This window comes from Microtus pennsylvanicus, chromosome 1 (genome assembly GCF_037038515.1).
Source record: "Microtus pennsylvanicus isolate mMicPen1 chromosome 1, mMicPen1.hap1, whole genome shotgun sequence".
Taxonomy (NCBI): Eukaryota; Metazoa; Chordata; class Mammalia; order Rodentia; family Cricetidae; genus Microtus; species Microtus pennsylvanicus.
In genome coordinates this window covers 13,332,257-13,356,065 of record NC_134579.1, presented here as the reverse complement: position 1 = coordinate 13,356,065, position 23,809 = coordinate 13,332,257, and positions in this window count along the sequence as shown.

Sequence of the window (23,809 nt, the reverse complement as noted above, 5' to 3'; positions counted from 1 at the left end):
TAAGAGTAAGAAGGCTTCCCACAGGTCAGGGAACCCTGATTGCTCTTCGAGCAGATGAGGGAGGGTGACTTGATCGGGGGAGGGGGAGGGGGAGGGAAATGGGAGGCGGTTGCGGGGAGGAGGCAGAAATCCTTAATAAAGAAAGAAAGAAAGAAAGAAAGAAAGAAAGAAAGAAAGAAAGAAAGAAAGAAAAGAAAAGAAAAGAAAAGAAAAGAAAAGAAAAGAAAAGAAAAGAAAAGAAAAGAAAAAGAGGTTTGTGTGTTGACTACATGTGTGTGGTTAGTTAGAGCTTGTATCAGAGTCTTGGTAGCTGAATTAAAGGGAATGAATGGAATGAAATGTCTTAGCCCTAGAGATAACATTTAAGGTGGCTAGATCAAAGGAAGAACTATGATAGTGTAAAATCCAGAGTCTGTTTTAATCTACATGGGAAGTAGATAGACAAGATCTCCTGAGTAAATTGGGAGCATGAGGACCCTTGGGAGAGGGTTGAAGGGGAAGGGAGAGACAGGGAGGGTAGCAGAGAAAAAAATGTATAGCTAAATAAAAATCAGTAAAAAATAAAAAATCTGGAGTATGGCATTTCTACCTTCCCAAGGGTGAGTTTTTCCCACTGACACTTGAGTGAGAAGCATTTCTTCTCTCGGGGGCCTTATCCAAAATTCAAGGCACCCAGCACATGTTCTATATTTCAAGATTTTATGGCCAAATGAAAAGTCATCCAGTATAACAGTCCATGAGGAAGTTATGCCCAATAATTAATAGCCTGCCAAGGTATTTGGTGATGAATTCCACTATGGAAAGAAAGGGACACCATGGCTTCACAAAAGACAGGTTTCCAAAGCTTTACAAATTGGGAGTGGCCTAGTCATTTCGCGAGCTGTACTCTCACTGTATAATGCTTGTGTTCACCAGGACCAATCTATGAGACTGTCCACTGTGTTGCCATAAAAAATCTGAAAATATTAAAAACATTTTGGGCAAATCTTTCTTTTAACTAACACCTACCTTTAAAACATTTGGACAGATCAAATAATATCACCAGATTCTTAAAATATTTTAAAACTTGTTTATTAATTTATTATTTCTGTTACAAAGCATCACTACTAAGTTGTAGGATTAAAGATTTTTAGAAAAATGTGAAGTTTAAACTGACACGGAAGTCCACAGATAGAAAGGAAACTTCCTGTAGGACAGCAATAGTCTTCCTCATCCCTCATTGAGTGATTTTCATCACTCACTTTGAATATTTTGAGCTTATAAAATTTATGAGAGATTCTTTTTCCTTCCTTCCTTCCTTCCTTCCTTCCTTCCTTCCTTCCTTCCTTCCTTCCTTCCTTCCTTCCTTTCCTCCTTCCCTCCCTCCCTTCTTTCCTTTCTGAAAGTGTGAAAGAGATGCCATGCTCAATTACTCTCCACCTTATTCTTTCGAAATAAGATCCGTCACTGAATCTAGATCTAGACTGGTGGCCAATAAGTTCCTCAGACCCTCTTGTCTACTCCCACAGAGCCTGTGTTATAAGGTTGCACACAACTAGACACTTTTTTTTAAATCACAGGCTGTGAAGAAATTCTTGCTAGCATATAAATAACTTGTAAATAAATCAACATTATGTGCTGAAATAAACCAGAACAAAACCTACACTTCTCAAAGAGTAGTATATAAAACTATATTTTCTTTTTTAAAATTTTATTGATTTTTTTTATTGATCTCTACATTTTTCTCTGCTCCCCTCCCCTTCAACTTTCTCCCAAGTTCCCCATGCTCCCAATTTACTCAGGAGATCTTGTCTTTTTCTATTCCCATATATATTGGATCTATGCATGTCTCTCTTAGGGTTCTCATTGTTGTCTAGGTTCTCTGGGATTGTTATTTATAGGCTTGCTTTCTTTGATCTAAATGCTGCTTGACTGAAGAATGGATAAGGAAAATGTGGTACATTTACACAATGTTGTACTACATAGCAGAAAAAAAAAACAGTATCTTGAATTTTGCAGCAAATGGATGGAGTTAGAAAACATCATTTTGAATGAGGTAACCCAGACCCAGAAAGACAATTATCACACGTAATCACTCATAAGTAGTTTTTAAACATAAAGCAAAAAACCTCTATATTTTCAATGGCAAATTATAAACTCCAAAGTGAAGCTTCACAGCTTCAGTATGGCTCCTCTAATATATAGAATTTTCTCCTACTTAAATGATTTCTCACTACCAGAGTAATTGGCAAATATATTTGTACTAATAATTTGAACAGAACAATGCATATTTTTTGTTACATGCTTTATAAATCTTTCTTCCATTCTTCTATTACTAAATCTCAAATCTATTTCCACAGTTTTGGATAGTTGTTATACTAGTACTTCATGTCCACTTATCGAATATGTGGTAGCTCCTACTGATGTTTCTAAGGAATTACCACAGAATCTGTAGCTTGAGAAGGACAGCATGTATTTTCTGGTAGTTCTGAAAGTCAGAAGTTCCAAATAAGTATTTTGCTAATATCTATGAATTAGGATGTGTGATTCTTTCCACAGACTGCAAAAAGAGTTGATTCTTTGCTTCCGCTAACTTGCAGAGCTGCCACGTTCCCATCACCGCTGTGGCCATCCCTCAGCACTGCATAGAATCTCTGTCTTATCCCACTCAAGACACCATCAGTACCTTTACGATTGCATTAGGTATGCACAACAGCAAAAATAAAAACTTTTGCTTTTTCAAAATCTTTTGGTCACATACAAAAAAATCTATCTTACTTTGTGTATAAAGATATTTATAATTTCTGAAGATGCAAATATAATTCTGGTCTTTACAAGGACACTTTAGTTAATAATGAACTATGCAGAAGACTTGGATTTCCAAGATATCATGAAGGAATATAAAATTATTTTTGCCTGGTGATGCCATAACTGTTCCAATGCATCATGCTGTGTATAATATTTTACTCACATATCTATGGCGATATCAGTATGAACCAGTCTGCTATACTACCAATCACACAAATATTTATATATGATGGAATTATGTATACCATTATAATAAAGTGTATTGTTTTAATTGTTTACTATAGTATGTTTTTATATTTAGAATTTATTCCTCCCAATTATGCACAAAAGTGGTTTACTGTGTATCATACACATATTTGCCAAATCTGTAAACTATTTCAAGAAGTCATGTTAATTAATTGATACCTTCCAGCTAGGTTTATGTGAGCTTACTGCTCACAAAATGATGGTCACCTAAAGACACATTTCTCTGAATCTCCATCAATAAGCCTATTATTCTGTCTAACAAGTTTTGATATTAACCTTCATTAATTTTCCTTCAGATTCTAGTCAACTGTGAAATTCAATTATATCTTAATTGCCTATAACCCTAATACTGGGGCTACATTACTGATACCTTATCTAAATTTGGTGTTTTTGCTTTCTTTTTGCAATATGATGAAATGATACATTATAGTAATGACTTGGGCTTTAGAAAGACTATGTTAGTAAGATTATTCAGATAGTTTGGAAGTGCCAATATGTGATATCAAAATCAAGATGATTTCATATGCTTTTATTTCCACTGCAACCTGCCAGAATATGTTATGTTTTGTTAGACAATGAAGAAGGACCATGAGTCCAATAAAATGTATGTTTAAGATTTGTTGTTTTCTGATTGCCTGCCATTAATTTAAGAAAGATAACATATTAGTTTTGAGAAAATGAAGTACACATGCTGTATGTTTGCTCATACTGAAAAAAAGGCACTATGACAACACCTGTGGGCAGAAGTCAGAAAATTTTAGGAAACCTATATTAAATGTTAACTAGTAGTTAAAATACATAGTTGATACCAGCCTCAAAGTAAACCAGTTCATAAATTTAATTATGGCTCCATAAGTAACAATGAAATGTTGGTTTGTGTTCTTCATAGAATCTTGGTACTTGAACTAGTCTCATTTCTGCCCCAAATGAAGTTTTCCCACCATCAAAAGTCTGCTTGATTTTAATTGAATATTTAATTTTGGGGACTAAAAAAAGGCAGTTAATAAAGTTAGTATCCTTGCCATCAAACTTTGATACTTCACTGTTAGAGCTAATTGGAATCCAATTTTACTCCCATCCTTTCCCACTACCAACAAACTAATTAATTCTATGAATTTACTATTCATAACTATTCAGTAGGAGTGTGCTGGAGAGATGCCTCATCAGTTTAAGAACACTTGGTTCTCTTTCAGAGTATCCAGACTTGCTTGCGGGAACCAGACAGGCAGGTCATACATAGACATATATTATTTACTTTTTATGGGTGTTATATATGTATTATGGGCATATATATATATATATATATATATATATATATATATATATATGTATATATATATACCCATAAAAATATAAATAAGCTATTCAGTAGACTGCTAGTTAGTTATCTTTCTCTTTTTATATGTATTTATATTGATTTTTCACTTCAAATTCATATCCTCCCTTTTGACCCAAATTATTTTTTAATTGCTAATTTAATCAGGACCCTTATCTGAATTATAGATTATCAAAATCTTATGCAATAAGCTTAAATTTAAGATCAAACTCTTTAACTCAGTATCTACTGACTTATCTATTTTTAGATGCTGTTTTCATGATTACCTTTACTAAAGAATAAATGCTTTTGTTTGTTTTGTTTTGTTTTCCCTTCAGGACTTATTAACACTCATCACAGTTTGCCCTTTGAGGATTGTCACTGTTGCCAGCAATTTCCAAAAACTGCTTTTCTTTTCTATTTTTTTCTTTGATCTAATGACAACCAAGATATTGACATCTGTTAAAGGGTGGTTTAGAACATACCCAAATGACAGCAGTTTTAACTGAGAGAAAAATTCAAGGTACAAATCACAAATGTAGTGACATTTTGAATGAGTTTTCCCAGCCACTTTTAGTGTCTATATTTGTGGAACTATGCTGAAAATAAATCATATCCTAGATGTCCCAACTTGTCAACAGACTCCTGATATCTATAAATAGTTAATTATTTAAAAAATTATTTATTTTTAGACTTCTATTAAATTTGTTTTTTAACTAGTTTATACATAACTATGTTACATTCCTAATAATCCTAATTTTCCTATTAGTCTTTTTTAACAATTGTGTCTTTTTGTGAGATTGTGGGCCAATTGAGTTGAAGTAGGTTCATTAACATAGCAATGTACTTGAAACTACCTATTGTGGCAAATAGGATCCTCAGTGGGCTTATAATTGAACAAAATAATCATCCCTCCCCATGAATCCATTAGTTGTTAGTAGCTGAGCAGAAATGAATTAATAAGTACCATGGCCCCCTTACCCAGTAGTCTGGTGAAAGGATTCACCTATGCAAAACTAAACATGGTGATCTTCTTGGATCTGGTCACCGCACTCAGTACAATTTTTTGAGTGCCATTCATTTTCCTAATATTTCTTGATTTCATTTTCCGTTATGGCTGAATAGAATTTCCTTGTTTATACGCACCACATTTTAATTATCCATCAGTTGGTGGACAACCAACTGATCCTGCTCTCCAGCTATTGTGAATAAAGCATCAAAGAACATGGATGAGCAAGTACATCTGTCAGAAGGACTACTCACCCCTGAGTGTATATTCAGGGGTTGTATAGTAGAGTCAAGTAGGAGTTCTATTCCAGCATTGTGAGGAACCTTCTCAGTGATAACCCATAGTGTACCACATTATACTCCCACCAGCAGTCAATAAGGATTCCCCTTGGCCCACATTCCCATCAGTATTTGTTGCCCCTTAATTTCTTGATGATCTCTTTTCTCATTCTGATGAGATAGGATATGATAATTTGTTCTCTTTTGAGGCTAATGACTTTGAGCTTCTCTTTTAAAGGGTACGTAAGACACGTATAGTTTTTCAGATCCATTGCCTATTTTGATTGAGTTATTTGCTTTCTTGATATTTAGTATTTTGAGCTCTTTGTGTATTCCAGACATCTTCTATTGGCACAAAAACTGACAACTATGTCTTTTTCTTTGTGCTGCTGTGACACTTGTTACCCTTGCCGTTCAGAAATTCTTTGTTGTGTGATATCTCATTTGTTAAGCCTTCGTCTTCACTCTTGCAGTTCTAGAGTGTTATTCAAAGATCCTTGCCTCTGCCTACATGTTGAAGAATACCTGTTCTGTTTCCTGTTTTAAAATATCCAGTCTTACATTAAGGATCTTTAGATTTGAGATTTTTCCCCAGGGAAGAGATAGATCTAGCTTTATTCACACACACACACACACACACACACACACACACACATCCACAAATATATATTCTTGTATATGAATATATATATTCTTATGTATATACACACATATATATTTTACGTTTGTGTTTATATATGTATATATTGTATAAATAGTCCATATCTCTCTGTGTATGTGTATAGTCCCTTACTTACAAACAATGAAATAGAAAGTTTTTAAAAAGAAGCTGCACCTTCAGCTGCAACATCTCCAAGGTCAACTAAGTCATTAGCACTCTGATGATTGTTGATATGTGGGAGGTTACACATAGCCATTCAGATTACCATAGCCATCTTAAGTCCTTTTGATAGTCATTTATCGTCCTTCTTTGTACCTATCCTGATATCTTTGGGACTATTGAGAAAATCTTCCACAATGTATAAACACTGCACTAGCTTTCTTTTGGAATTTCATTCTTACAAATAGAACACAGGTTTCCCAATCAAATAAAAAGCTATGGGTACAATCACAAAGCCTCTGAGTATTGTAACATAGGTCTCCCACTTGGTTTTAAACCACCTACCTGAAGTTTACACCATTGTACTTGAACTTTGCCTTGATTTAAGATTTTAATTGTTATGTTATTATAAATCTTCATGACTTGGCTTCCATGTAGGGATCTGAAAATTGGGAAAACCTAAATTTTTATTCCTAGGCCACAGTCACTCATCTTTGACTTCAATGTCAAGAGAATGAACTATCTTTTTCCTCTTTGAGGGGAGAGTTATGTTTCTTTCTGCACAAGTATTAAAAACATCATGTTTTCATCTCAGCATTATTCTCATGCCTCTATGATCAGAGAGAGTGAACCCCTAAGAAAAGAATAATGTCCCTCATAATGTTATACTATTATCTGTAGAGGAAGCTATGATTTTGTTTAACTCTTTCAGTTAATAAATCTTTTGAATTCAATTTCTGTTTGTGTGAGAGTGTGGCAATGATTTCTACATTTAGGTATTGAAAGGGATATGGGTCAAGGAGAACTCAAATTTTAAGACAATCACTTAGAAAATAAAGTTTATATATTTAGATATGGCATTTAAATTGTAGTACAATTAATAAAAACCCAAAGACAGATTGGGGTTCAAGATGAAGGTCAGCAAAGCAAAATAGCTAGCCACTGGCTCTTACCTCTATCTCAGTACAAAATGGTGACTCTACCTCCAGGAATCATTAAAATGAAACTGTATTAAAGATGTCCCCTTTCATCTTATATTCCTCTTTAGTGCATGCACCACTACTGCCCAATTTCTATGGTGAACTAGTGTGGCTACTGGGATTAAAGGTGTGTGTTACCACTGTCTGGATCAGTGAGGCTGTTTTACTCTCTGATCTTCAAACAAGCTTTATTTATTAAAACACAAATGAAATATCACTACATAAATCCTAGTAGTGCTATTTTGTCTTAGAGTCTACATTTTAAAATTACACAGATTTCACTAGCTGAGAAGTCACTACACTTTGAGGAAATAGTCTGATTCAATTATGGAGTATGTACCTCATAATTTATAGCCCACTTTATGTTCAATTTTGTGTGTTTCAGAACTAAAATAACAACAAAATGACTAATATTTATAGGGATATAATATTTATAGTATTTCAAAAAGGATTTCTCTGTGTAGCCTTGGAACTTGCTCAAAAGAGAAGGCTGAGAAGGTCAGCCTTGAACTCAATTCGTCTGCTTCTGCCTGACAGGTGCTGGAATTAAAGCTGTGAGCCTCTACTGCCCAGCTTAGACTGAATAGTTTTGAGAAGATTATTCGTTTATTAATTACAAAAGGGAGAAAAGATGATTGGGGTAATCTCTAACTGTAAATCTAATTGTAAAATAGATTGTCAATACAACAGAAGAAAAATCAGAATGTTGGTCTGAAAGAAAGTAGCAGTAAGGAATCGACTAGAAATGAGAAAAACTGGCCATGTCTTGGCTTTTGTTTCTTTGTGTTTAGGACTGAGGTAGTGAGGTGCATCAAGAACACAATGTGAGTTTATCTTGTGAGGCTTAAAATTTTATTCAGGCTCACAATCTAATATATTTCTTGTTGTTGCTGTGCATGGAACTATCACTCTGTAAAACAGTAAAACTAAAATAGAACAACCAAAGAAATGCACGAACTCATCATTATAAAACAACACTATCTGCAGCCAGTTCTAAATTGAGAACCTTATAGTAGGTGGTATTATTATTTGTAAAATGGCTCGTTACACCCATGCATTTGAACCATGTGTTCTAGGTATAGCAGAATATTAATCATGTGATTTTTCTATTTAATGTAATATGCAATATGCATTCCATAGACAGAATTATTTCCTGTAAGTAGTTTTTGGCTTGAAACCAGAAAGAGGCTTATTCTTCTTGTTGTCTGTAAGTTGGTTGGTGATTAGAGTAACTGTAAAGGTCGTGTTTATTATGATCAGAAAATTAAGAACCGCATAAGGAGAGTAATAGGGCTAAATCAGACACAACAAATGCTATGAAAAATGATATCAGTTTTTACTGTTTAAAGTATGCCTGCTTTTCTCTCTATGCCCTGTCTTAGAGCCAACAGTCATCCAGATGGTGGTAGATATTTGGGACTTGACATTATTTAAAAGGTCACCACAGGCAAATTATGACGGGCACCTTGTTCTTATCAGAGAGCAAACATCTGCGATCTTGCGCCAGTTTTGAATCACCAGTATACCAGGATCCCAGGACAGCTCTTGCCAGCTTTCTTTCCTTGTGAACTATATGCATTACTTTATTGTTAAAATTTGTTACATGCATTATGCAAAACTCCAAGCATGCTGTCACTTAAATTTGATTAAAAAGAAATAAGGTTTTCAACTTAGAAGCATGACATAGATTCATATAATGGTGTCAACATTCAAGAAATGTCCTTTGTGGAAGGCATAATCTCTTTCCTATACCAAATATGTATATAGTAGCAAGCATAAGTGTACTGTGATGGCTAAAGAGTATAAGCTAATAGATAAAACAAGCTAGCCTGCTTACATTATTTCTGAATGGTTTAATTCTGTGGTTCATGGGCTCTTTTCTCATTCAACATTAGAAAACCAAAGCGCTTTACATTTATTAGTTTAGTGGGCAATCCTATTACCCTCCAGGGTTCTCCTCTCTATACTTACACACCCCTATTTTTCACTTGTATTATAGTCATTTTTAAATGTAGATGTTATGGAGAGGCAGATTGGGAAAAGGAAATGCCATTTATTTCATCATCTAGTTGTTTGCTTTGACTCTGCCAACTCAATAAGAACTAGGGCTAATATTGAACAATGAGGCCATTAATTAGTAAAGAATGTCTATGTTTTGTTCATTTGATATTTTATACTTAATTATATTATTTTTTCCTTCCATATATCCATTCCAATACCTATACAAAACACATTCACCAGTAAGGTCTTGTTTTTAATTTTATCCTTACATTTACTGTCTATATTCTTGGCTTGGTTTGTGTTAATTAACTACTCAACAACTTATGAAAATATACTAATATTTACTTAGGCTCTTATCCCGTTAGTATCCTTCCTTGATACAGACAGTTTATCTACTTGACATTTGAGGATAATTCATATTCTGTGTATTGGAGTGAGTACTATAAAATCAAATCATAGCATTCATAAGTATCTTTAACTGTTTCTTGATTGCAATTGAGAGATCTCTAGTGTCAGAAATTTTAAGATACTAATTATTTTGAACAAAAAAGAACTAGGTTACTAATAGGTTTTTGTTTACATAGATATGAGAAAGGCGAATGGAGGCATAAATGAGTTATATTAACCCATATGTATTTTGTGCAGGGTCATTACAGATCTACACTTTAAATGAAGCTACAAAAAGAGAAATGATACTTCTGTAATAATGTAAGAGTTTTTAATAAGGATAATTGACTTCCACGTTTAAAGACTTAAATGAATGCTTGATGCAGAAAGCTAGGCTTATAAGAATGGTGCTTGTATAAAACATGCCTGCCTACGTAAAACAATAACATCAGAAGATAGCATGATTTGTTAATATGAGAATTGTAACTCAACTAGTCCAATATTTTAAATGATGTCACAAAATTAACTTTATAACAAAATGAAGAATTAATACCTTTTCCCTCTAAAATTTTTCAATTCATAGATCCTTTTCCATTTTATTATTTAATAAGCTATTTGTGTGTGTGTGAATTGTGTGAGCGTATAGTTTGAAGTATGTATACATGAATATGCAAATGGTATATAAATGTATACAGAGGAGGACAATGAGTGTCTTGTTCTATCATTCTCCAGCTTCTTCTCTTGAGATAGTTTCTTTTTCTGAACCTGGAGCTAGTCTGATCGCCTTGAATCCCAAGTGATCCTCTGGTCTCCACCCCTCATAGCATTGGGATTGCAGGGACATTCTCATCTTTTCTTGGTGTTCTATGGATTTTAACTCTGATCCTCATACTTGCATGTTGGGGACTGTGGACCCCAGACCCTGAATTTTATGTTACCTGCTGCCTGCCATAGCAAACAACTTGTTTTGCAGCTGCTCTGAGCATGAGACCCTCAGGAGTTCCTGATGGCAGGGGAGTGGCTTCATGATGCCATATCGACCAGGGTGGGGTCATTGCTGTGGGGCCCCACTTTCTTCCTGGAAATTTCAGAGATTCCTACAGGAAAATCTACTGTTTATTGCGGAAAACTTAAACATTATTCATCTACACATATATTTATTGAAAGATACGATATAGACAAATAGGCATGGAGAAAAGTAAAATATTTCCTTAAAAATCTATCTTCTTTCTGTCCCATAGCAGATGGCTCCTGACATGAGACAGAAACTCTGAAATTTTCTTTTAACAACATGCTTGGATTTAGAGAATGATAGCTATAGTCCAACCCCAAAACCATCTCTCTCTCGCTCTCTCTCTATATAGAGAGAGAGCGCGCGCGCGAGAGAGATAGAGATCAGATAAACTTTAAGAACCACAATGATGTTTTAAATGTGCATGATGGTTTTTCTATCTTCCAATTGAAGACATGGCTAGTTAAATTTAGATTATATGTGAAAAAAATCAGAACAAATGTGAAGTTCTATTTTTAAGATTTCCCTAAAGTGTCTTCCACATTAAAGATAATCTTTGGATACAACTCATATCTTTATAGCTGATATAAGATATTCTGATATAAGAATCTGGGATTTGGCCACTTTTTACAATAAAATCTAAACCTTGAAACAAACATTTTCTGCTATTATTTTAGTAAGTAGTTTTTGAATGGATAAAAACAGTGTTTTATTAATACCTTATGTATTATGCTCTTGAACTCTCCAAAAATATGACTTCATTCATTGAAAGAGACTGAAGCAGTTTCCTCCCTAACTTAACTCTGTAATTTGAAGACAGGCACATTATTGCATACTGATAATGATAGTTGCAAATATATAATAACCTTTTTAAGTGCTTGGATCCTACTCAAATAGATTTTCAAATCTGATTTTATAAAACAATAATGGATAACTAGATAGTGCTATATAAATACATATATAATTTATATAATTTCTAATGACATAGAAAGCCTGATCATAATGTTTATAAAAATATTTGTAACAATATTCTGGCAGAGAATAGATTCTTGATTAAAAGCAGAAATATAGTTTTATATATCAATTTTGTTGTTCACAGGAAAATAATGACTCATTGTTATGCATAATTCATAAAGAGATGAGGAATATTATACTTTTTTTCTTTTTAAGAAGGAAGATGTTATTTGGACCTTTGTGATCCAATGATTTTTGGAAAAACTGTGTGACTCTTGTTTATTTTTATCTCTTCCTTCTTTCTTTCTTTCTTTCTTTCTTTCTTTCTTTCTTTCTTTCTTTCTTTCTTTTCTTCCTTCCTTCCTTCCTTCCTTCCTTCCTTCCTTTCTTTCTTTCTTTCTTTCTTTCTTTCTTTCTTTCTTTCTTTCTTTCTTACTCTTTCCTCCTCCTATTTTCCTCCTCCCTCCCCTCTTTTTCCTCTTTCTTCCTCTATATCTACTTCTTACTCCTTTGCCTCCTTCTTTGTATTACAATTTGAATACACGGCCCATTAAACACATGTACACACACTTTATGTGGCCGAGATTCCACAGAACGTGCAGTATAATTCATATATACATGTTTCTCAGTTTACTCTTGCAGTGCAAGGCTTTCTTGAGGTACTGATATTCACCAGTGAGACATTGGAAGGTATTCAACTGGACTGATGCGAAACTACCTCAAATAAAGGGATCGTGCTCTGGTTTCTGTATACACTCTGCCTTACATTTTTCCCAATTCATGGAAGAAATATACTATTAATATCATCTTTATTTTTGAAATAGAAATCCTTGTATTTCCACAGGGGGACATAGCTTCATCTCTACACTGAAATTATACCAAGTTGTAACTATAGTTCATAAACTACTTAGAGTCTTGATGAAATAAATAATTGTAATAACAATATTCATCATAATTATTACTTTTTTGAAAGCATATTGACTTCTGGGTATTCCTTGACTAATCCCATATGCTACCACAATATTTGAATTTTAAGGAGATATATTATGTGTTTCCCAGATCACATCCCTAGTGAAGAAATTCATTAAATACAGAATTCTCTATGTAGCCTCACCTCTCACTGGTTTAATATAGAAAAGCTTGTTCTAGGTACAGAAATTATATTTACAACTTTAAATTTACAAAGGTTTTGCATAGTATTCAAGAGAAACTTTAGGCCATCTCTGCTTGACTGTTAATAAAGTTTATTGTTTGTATTCAAATTTCCTCTTTGCCTGATTTCAATTATGAAAGGAACCTAGCAGAAACAAGAAATATAAGAAAACGTTTCAAAGTCACTTTTCAAGTAATGATAGCTGGAACCCTATGCAAGAGAGGAAAGATGATGCCACTGAATGCTGCACTAGCATGAACTCCAGAGAGCTTGTTATGTTTTGCAAGCAAAAGCTATCATAAAGTGCCATATGTTGATATAGAAGAACCCTTAGTGAATTGTAGAAAGTTACAAAATTGTGTAATAGTAGTAATACATAAATGTGATTAAAGAGAGGAAGTTGAACAAAGCAGAATTCTTTTCTTATTTCCTTGAAGTGTAGTGTGTTTCAAGGTTTCAAACTTCAAGGCCTAGGATGAAATACACATATCTTTCAGAGTCATATTACAATTATGTGTATTTTTCTGGCAAACTTTTTATGGTAATTGTACAATTTGTCTTATGTCATTTTTCTAATAAATTTTGAAACAGTTAAAATGTAAGAATTCTTAAAGCTAGCATTTCTCACGGCATATGTAAAAGTTATGGACTTTGACAAAGTCTTTCAAGCAATCAAGACTAAATGTTATACATGTGAAATCAGAAAAATGGTACTTTAAGCAAAGCAAAACATTTTTTTTTATATAATAATAAAATGGAAGCTGTTGGAGGGGCTTGGTCCTGCCTCAACTTGGTACCCCAGACTTTGGTGACTCCCCAAGGGAGGCCTTATTCCCTCTGAGGAATGGACAGGAAGTGGGATGTGGGGGAAGGCGGGGAGGCAGAAGAAAGGAAGGGAGAGAACTGGGATTGGAATGTACAATGAAAAAAATTAATAAAAAGGAAAAATGGAAGCTGTGTTATAAGAGAACTGAAAAAAATTAAAACGTAAGCCTTTGTTCATCTATCTTTTCCTGAATCTTGTTATACTTGACTAAACGTAGACAGTTAACATTGTTATCTCTCAAGTGATAAAAGTGTACGTATTGATCAGTTCAGCTTGTGATCTGGTTTTTACTTCATAACGAAAGAGAAAGAATGTAATGAGTCTTTCTGTGTCCTGCCAGCAAGCTCCAAATAATGACGTGGAAGCTTGTAATAATTATGGAAGCTTGTCCTTAGCGCAGATTTGTTTTTAACTAGCTCTTATAACTTAAATTAACCCATTTCTATTAATCTATGTTCTGTCAGGTATTATGCTTATTTCATATCTCCTCCTGTCTCTCCATATCTTGTCTTCTCTGTCTTACACTTCTCTTCCTGGAATCCCAGCTGTACCTCCTGCCTAGCTATTGATCATTCAGCTCTTTAGTAATCCAAGCAGAGAAACGTATTTTCTCATAATATATAAATACCCCCACAATATAAAAAAGGTTTGAACTCTAACATAGTAAAATTATGTACAATAAGAACAATTATTAATTAAGAATTATTTATAATGTTCAATCTCTTTGAGATATTCAGAGAAAGCATTCTATTAAATATAATATTCTAAGCCTTATCTTGATGAATTTAAAATTTTATACCTAAACCATTTTCTTTCTTAACTTGTATAGCTATCCTAAAACTCTTTTTAGACCTCAAAACATTTTCTTAGATAAACAATTGAAGCATTTATGTCTCTTAATCTTAGACACTTTTCATTTCTTATATAAGTTTCTTTTCTAAATTTGTTAACAAGAACATCTGTAAAACTAGACAGGATGTTTAAAACTATAACCATCTAGTCCTTAACCACATCAAACATCCAAGAAGGATATAGTATTACTTGAGTAAACAGGAAGTGTAGAGCAGGCAAATTCCTAAACCATAGAAGCAACAAAAACATCTAGCTGCCGTGACAGTCACCCAAATTCCCTCTACAATATTGGAGCATCCACCTTCATTCTACAGGCCTAGACTATCTGACGGATATAAACAGAAACTTTTCCTTTGTTTCCTGGCTGCCCAGACCCAAATAATCACACAGAAACTATATTAATTACAACACTGTTTGGCCAGTGGTTCAGGCATATTTCTAATTAGCTCTTATATCTTAAATTAACCCATTTCTATTAGTCTGTGTATTGCCACATGGCCATAGCATTACCTCATTTTCTACTAGCTTGTTTCTTCAGTGGCTGACTAGCCTCTGCCTGACTCCATGTTCTTCCTTCCTGCATTCAGCTTAGTTTTCTGACCTAACTGTATTCTGCCCTGCTATAGAGCAAATTAACCGATGGTAATAAAAACATTTTCATACAAAGGGAAATATCACATCAGACAAACTTTTTTTTCTGTGAATCAAAAATGTTGACTGTCCTGCTTTGTCTTGTAAAATTCAGTAATTGCTTTCTCTTGTACCCTGCTTGCCCAATTTTGACAGTATCCTATCAGTAGTCAAGGCTAGAGCAGTTTCTTGACCAGTGGTTAACTTTGTGGCAATAAAAGCAAATTCCATATAGAAGCTCTTCAATGCCCATTATCCTTTCCTAAAGTAGATTGATGTCACCAGGAGTAGATGTATCTCACTGTCACGAAAAGCCTTAATGCTATCTAAACATCTTAAATGCCACATTCTGTAGGTCTCTGAAATGTTTGAAGACCATATATCTTTCTAAAATATATCTTTGTTTGACCTTGAAAACATACCTAACATGACAACAAGTTTGATTATTATAGATGACTAACTATCAACCTATATTTCACAATTATTTTAAATGGTTTATAATAATACCATTCAAGGACAAGAACATTATAAAACATTTTTATAGGAGCTGCATAGATACAACATATTACACAAAGTATAAACATATATACAGTGTGTTATAACAATAATAACTTTAATTTTGTACAATATACAAAAATCCATACCAATGTAAAATATTTGAGACTAGTGGTTCCTTTTTAGTTTAAAAGTAGATTCAATTATCTACGCTTATATTCTATCATTCCCATATCCCCCTGGAGAACAAATTCTAATTGGTCTTAATAAAAAAAATCCCAGAGTCAGATATAGGGTTTTAGTTGAAGATCAGAGAAGCAAGCACAACCACTTGAAAATTCTTTTACCTCCACCAATGCTCAGATCAAAGGGGCAATTCACTCCTCAGATTGAATCTCCAGGCTATGTCTCCACCAAACCTCATTCTGCTCTGCTCCTCAGACTCATCTCTCCTAGTATTCCCCTCTCCATCCAACCATATCACTCCTGTCTCTACGTCATGGTGCTGGGATTAAAGGCATGGGATCCCAAGTGCTGGGATCACCTTTGTGTGAACTCTGTTTCTCTTTTAGACAGACTCAATCTTGTGTAGCCCAGGGTGGCTTTGAACTCATAGAGATTTGTCTTCCTCTGTCTCCCAAGTCCTGGAATTAAAGGTGTGAGCCACCACTCCCTGGCCTACATGGCTGACTAGTGTGGCTGCTGTGATCTTCCAGCAAGCTTTATTTTTTAAAATGTAAAGAAAATATCACTACATCCCCCTTTCCTTATCAGAAAGAGATTCTTGCATCCAACCTCTCTTGCTTACTTTCCTTACTTAAAATAACCAACAGCAATTTGCAACCCCCCTCCACTAAAAGATGACAAACACCTATAGCCTACCAAATGACCACAAAATACCCATCCCCCCTCTTGACAATGTGGGCATCATGTTCTTAAAATCACTTCCTGTTGTCTGGGGGCAATGACACCTTTAGGGGAACCTGAGAAAATTAAGAGAGTGGTCAACTCCTGGAAAACCTATCTGTATCATTTGTTGTATAGTCTCTGTGTAATTGGAAAGTTCAGGAATTAACTGCAGTCCTGGCTGTAGTAATATGTGAGGCTAGGCCATCTCAGGGAGCAGCTTTGAAATTGTTCAAACGTCCACAGTTTTCTGGCTATGTACTTTTCCCTTCAACTTCCCCCAAAGCCAATGAAGTAGAGGGGAACTTTCTTCCATTGGACATCTCTGATTTTTATGGCAACTTTTATTTTATTTTTTTTTGCAAGAGTCCCTGTGACTAGATTGGAAACAAAGGTAATCAGGGGATCTTTGATACTAGTGACACCTGCACATTTTTATTTTTCCATGAAAGGTAACATTCACAATAGTTCTTTAATATGGACATACTTGGGGACAGGAACATATTCTACCTGCTACCACAGCCAATAAACTTAACGTAATTAAGTAGTTTAAACTTATCTGTAACCAGAAAATATTGATTAACTTAATTCAGTGGAGTTAAATGAAGAAAAACCACTGAGTGAATAATGCTGAAAAATGAATTTATTTTACTCATTGAAATGATAAATATTAAAACTCTAATAATGTTATATACTTATGAGAAATGTGGAGAAAAACTGTATTTATAAACTATTGGTGGAAGTATACTATTAGAGCTAAAACCAAAATGAATGGAAGATGACTGTGTCCAAATGAAAAGTAAAACCACTATATGCATCATGTTAGTCTTTTCATTACTATGAAAAGGCAGCTACTGTAGACTATTCAAAGTGGCAATGACATTTATTTTGGTCATAGTTTCATACAGATTTCGGTGCTTAAATCTTAGCTCCACCAAAGTCTGAGGAGCCAGGAGAATGTAACATTTTCTTTTCATAGCACACTGACAGAATCAGAAGCATGAGGGGTAGGGATGGGTCAGGAATAAGATGGCTCCCAGGGACATATCTTTAGTGAACTACTTTCAATTGGTAGCCACAAGCCCATATTTCACCACTTCCCAATAATGTTCTTAAACTATAAATCCATCAAGGGATTGATCCATTGATTAGGTCAAAGCCCTGAAGTGCTAACCTCTTCCCAAGAGTTCATCAGTGGGCATCCAAAAGTGAGCCAATATGTTACTTTATATACACACCATAATGTGTGTGTGTGTCTGTGTGTATGTTATAGCATGATTATATTCTTGTAGCTATGCACTTAAATCATTTTAAAGTAAAAGATAAGTTAAATTCACAATAATTTCCTCGAGGGGAAATATAGATAATATGTAATTTATTCAATATATAGTCATATTTTTTTTAACATAAAACCATACTATATATGAAAATAGTAATGATATTTATTGTGAAAAGTAAGACACAATGTAATTTCTGTCATGCTATTAACCTATCTACATAGACTGTTATTTTTTGCCTGTAAAAGAATTTGTCATAAAATATCAAAAAGGAGGCATCTTTAGACTGTATAGTCATTCTCAATCAAGAATTGTTTTAATAGCTTAAGTCAGTGATTGGTAGCTTATGGGTGACGAATACTGCCTGATGACAGCTGATATAAATTTCCATTGGAATTTCTACTACTTTTCTGTTGAAATGTCAGAGTCATCATTACAATAGCAACCATGTGTGCAAAATGCCCAATTACTATTTTACCTGACCCCCTTTCTCCTTTTCATTTTGGAAACCTCATTACAGTGGGCTACATTTATGCATTAAGAATCCACATCCCAAATATATGAGCAGTAAGTGAAACAAGCAGAACTTGACAAATAAATGATCCCAGGGCCTGGCTAAATATAAGTGCTAATGGCAGGAAACCACACATCCTTGTACTCAGCCACAGACTGCCCCACTTAAAGGTGGGAACTGAAGAAGGGAAAGACTGAGTTTGATTTTTCACTTGAGTTTAGCTACTCAAGTCACCCTTCAACATCTTATCCACATTGAGGTTCTACATAATTTTAAAAATATTCTCTCTGACATGATAGTATAATTGCAACATTTCCTCCTTCCTTTCCTCTCTCCAAACCTCCACATACTCCCAAACGCTATCCTGAAAATTCATGGCCTCTTTTTATTGTTATTAAACACACACACACACACACACACACACACACACACACACACACACACACACACAGATACACACACACACCTAAATATAAAAATACAACCCACTCAGTCCATATAATATATAATGTTACTATTTTATTAGGGATGATTATTTAGTATTGGGTAACGAATTAGTGTGTTCCTCCCTAAAGAACATTATTTCTTCTGCTATCAGTATTCCTTGGTTGCCTGTAATTCTTTATCTAAGGCTGATACCACGTGAGCTTTTCATTTGCTTGTAATTGCTAGGATGTCTATTCATGTTGTACTTGTTCAGGCTATGTTGAGGCAGCCATGTTGATGAAATTTCATGAGACTAGCTTTTGACAGGTTTAGGGGACTCAGTCTTACAGGAAACTTTCTGTTCCTTGATGTGTGATAAGAACTGCACTTCTTTTCTTTTCTGTATTTTTTTAAAAAAATTTATTGAGCTCTACATTTTTTCTCTGCTCCCCTCCCTGTCTCTCTCTCCACTCCCCTCCAACCCTTTCCCAAGGTCCTTATGTTCCCAATTTACTAAGGAGATCTTGTCGTTTTCAACTTAGATTAGATTAGATCCATGAATGTCTCTCTTAGGGGTCTCATTGTTGTCTAAGTTCTCTGAGATTGTGACTTGAAGGCTGTTTTCTTTGCTTTATGTTTAAAAACTACTTATGAGTGAGTACATGTGATAATTCTCTTTCTGTGTCTGGGTTATCTCACTCAAAATGATGTTTTCTAGCTCCATCCATTTGCCTGCAAAATTGAAGATGTCGTTATTTTTTTTCTGCTCTGTCGTACTTCATTGTGTAAATGTACCGCATTTTTCCTTATCCATTCTTTGGTTGAGGAGCATTTAGGTTATTTCCAGGTCCTACCTATGATGACAAACAATGCTGCTATGAACATAGTTGAGCCCATGTCCTTGTGGCACAATTAAGCATCCTTTGGACATAAACCCAAAAGTAGTATTAGTGGATCTTGAGGAACATTGTTTCCTAATTTTCTGAGAAATCACCACACTGGTATCCAAAGAGGCTGTACCAGCTTGCACTCCCACGAGCAATGCAAGAGTGTTCTCTTTACCCCCACAAGCTCTCCAACATAAGTAGTCATCAATGTTTTTGATCTTGGCTATTTTTATAGGTGTAAGATGGAATCTCAGACTTGTTTTGATTTGCATTTCTCTGATGACTAAGGATGTTGAACATTTCGTTAAGTGTTTTTCAGCCATTTTAGATTCCTCTGTTAAGAGTCTCTGGGACTGTACTCCATTTTTTATTGAATTATTTGTTCTTTTGATAACAAATTTCTTGAGTTATTGACACAGGAGACCACTTCCAAAATAAAACCACGGCAGCACAGACACTGAGAGAAACAATTAATAAATAGGACCTCCTGAAATTGAAAAGCTTCTGTAAAACAGAGGACATGGTCAACAAGACAAAAATGACAGCCTACAGAATGGGAGAAGATCTTCACTAACCCCACATCTGACAGAGGTATGATCTCCAAAATATACAAAGAACTCAAGAAATTGGTCATCAAAAGAGAACTGCACTTCTGTGGGTATAAGGACAAATATTTAGCATACCTTTAGGAATTGTGCTTATTTAGTGATGGTTGAAGATTCTTCTCCAGGATCCAGGATTTCACTAACCAAGGTAGTTAGATAGGTTTCCAGTACCAGCATATTTTTGAACTTTCATGTAATCCTTTGTACTTATATTTCAAAGGTGGAAGTAGCAAAATAATTTTTTGCAGAAACCGATGCCATGAAAATTCCATGAAATTATTTGTTTAATATATGACATAAAATTCTGATGTGGGATTCCCCTCTGTATACCATTGGTTAATAATGAAACTTTCCTGAGCCCATGATAGAGTAGCATAGAGCTAGGCAGGGAAAACTAAACTGAATGCTGAGAGAAGGAAGACAGAGTCAGTGAGAAGCCATGGAGCAGCCGCCAGATACAGACATACTGAAACTTGGCCGGTAAGCCACTGTCACATGGCAACACACAGATTAATGGAGATGGGTTAAATTAATATATAAGAGTTAGCCAATAAGAATCTAGACCTAATGGGCCAAGCAGTGATTTAATTAATAGAGTTTCTGTGTGATTATTTCAGGTATATGGATAGCCAGGATACAAATAAGTGACCTTTCTTTCTTACTACAGAATTCTAGATTCTTCTCAGTTTCAATGAGGATAGTAGTCACTGACTTATGAAGGGGAAACATTTCTCTGGTTTATTGTTGAAATTCTAGAAATAGTGTTCCTATGATTCTAAGCTGAAACAGTCTTTGTCTTTACTCGTCCACTTTTTTCTCCTCAGTGTTTAAAGCTGGCATTAAATGTTCAGATGGCAGTCCATTGTTCTATTTGTATAACATATCTCTGTTTATGAACCTGCTATGTATGACTACATGTTGTAGATAAGAGGGCAGATAGGGTAAAATCCTATGCCTCTTACAGAATATATTTTTGGCGTCCCTTTTTGACTTTCTTAAATTCTTGCTTCCATTCACTTTCCTCAATCTGTGATAACATAAATGGTTGTGTTCCCACAGTACTCACAATTATATGCTAACTTTTTATTATTCGGACATGATTGACAATTGCTGTTTTAGCATCTCTAAAACTAGAATGAGCCCCGATGAAAGGAAAATCTGTTTATTTAGACAGATATGAGTATGGGAATTTTTTTAATCATCATGTCAAAATATCATATCTCAGTGTCTTAAAGATGAATATAAACATATATGATCTGACAGATAATTTAAAATGTCGGGTATTCTGGGCATGATCTACAAACTTTAGCCAAATATTTCAGCCGCTTCTGTGAAGGTGTCTAAATGTTAGATTTATATTTTAACTGGAACATTTTTAATAAAGTATACTGCTTCACAAGCTCTGTATATTGTTGGGGTCATTAGTCAGGTCAACAGAACACAAAATTGATCTCCTTGAAGCAAGAAAAATCCTATAGCAGGCAGCCTTTAGACTTGACACAGCATTGACTCTTTCCTGAGGGTCTAAATAATTTCACTTCCCCTCCCAATACTTGCACTATAATATACAATCCATACAACTTACCTGAAGGTAAGGGCATTAGGAACTGGATATAACCTTATTGGAATTATTAAGCCATGATGGTAAGTATTCAAGAAATTGATCAGTACCTCCAAAGGAGACTCCTGAAAATAATTGCCTTGATCTTATGAGGAGAAAGCTCTAAAATACCATCTACTAAACAGAAAATGGTTTCACTATATTCACTAGACAGTGGATCTGCTTTGATCTTGGACTGCCCAGAAAAAGAAAAGATGACTCGGGACAGAACTAAGATCCCAGAGAAAGAAGTTCATACCATAGGAACTGGACTCAGTCCTAATAATGGAAATTTCAATATGAATCTCAATGAATTTCATACTTGTTTGCTCCTCTTATTTCCCCATTTTGATAGGAATTTCTACTCAAATAAATAGTCTTAATATATATTATCACTGTATATTGATTTTAAGTATTTAGGTAAAATTGTCTGGGCAACCAGCACTTGTCTCTTTTGCTTAAAAGTTTCCAGAATAAGAGGCCCTGAACCTAAGACATTGTCTCTGTGGTAACTCTATGCATTTTTCCATCCACCCAGATGTGGTTTAGATAGAGGGATTATGACTAGTACACTTCAGTTTGGCAAGAATGAGCCTTGGGGGTATTTGGGTATGTGGGGGAAACATTCACATGCAGGACAGAATTTATTGGTGGGAAGAGGGTGGACAGAAATTTAGTTGCGATTAGTAAAGTGTCCTGAAATTCAGATTATTTTTATGATCTTCCTTGTGTTTTAAATGGAATAGCCTCTGTGACAAATAGCCTGAATTAGAAAAGATAGTATAGCATTTCTGAGACAGATTATAAATGAGAGTATGACTTTCATTTTGATGCTTGGACCCGCTCCCCTTCTCTCCCTTCTTCCCTGGCTTCCTCATTTTATTTACTCTGGAGACAGCCAGTTGTTCTGTCATAAGAAACTTAATAAAGAGACCTTAGTACTAAGGAATTAGTCCACGTGATTCAGAGGTTCTAGGATGTAACTATAACACATGTGCATTCAGAAACGGACGCTTCAGTCACATCCAAGCTCTCTGCAGACTTCTTTTCCAAATTTTGTAATCTTTTTGGATACTCTGTGCATAAAGTATTCAGGAAAAAACACATTCTTGATTCTTAAACTTCGTTTGATAGGAGAAATGCCTCTTGTTTAAGGTTGCAAGCTTCGAGTGATTTGTTACATAGCATTTAATAAGAAATATAATCACCAAGTACTCATCAAAGTTTTACCAGATGTTCTCCTTTCTATAAGATTTGGACAGAGTTCATAAGAGAGCATACAATTAACAATCTAACCTCTGATTCAGTTGAGGCTCGTTCTTTAAAATAAAAAGCATGAGGGGAAAAATTAACCACTGGACTTTCCATTGGGAGAAATTGATGGTTAAATATACACTGGAAAACCCAAGTGCACTGTCTAGTAAGGGCCTTTAGGGGACTGCAAACTTTAGATCATCACTGTCACCATAAACTATAATAGTTCTACAGATACATGAGAGGGACTGAAGGGGGAAAAATCACTCTGCTGCTTTTGCTACTGGTGGGTCCAGACACCTGGGAAGGTGTAGAATGGGAGCAAACACATAAATTCCAGAAAATGCCACATGGCTACAACATTGTTTATCAGCATAGCTAAGAAGGTATAAGAAACTGGCCTCTGCTTTACCCTTGCTCTGAAGAAAATGAGACCCGGTGAGTAACCCTCATCAACTTAGACCATGAAACCCAATATGGACAAGTTCAACAGAAACATCTGGGTTAAAAGTGTTTTAACCAAAATCTGACAGTGCCCCAGTACCTCCTTGTCCTAACTGCAAGGCAGATGATGCTTCTCTCTTAATACTAAAAG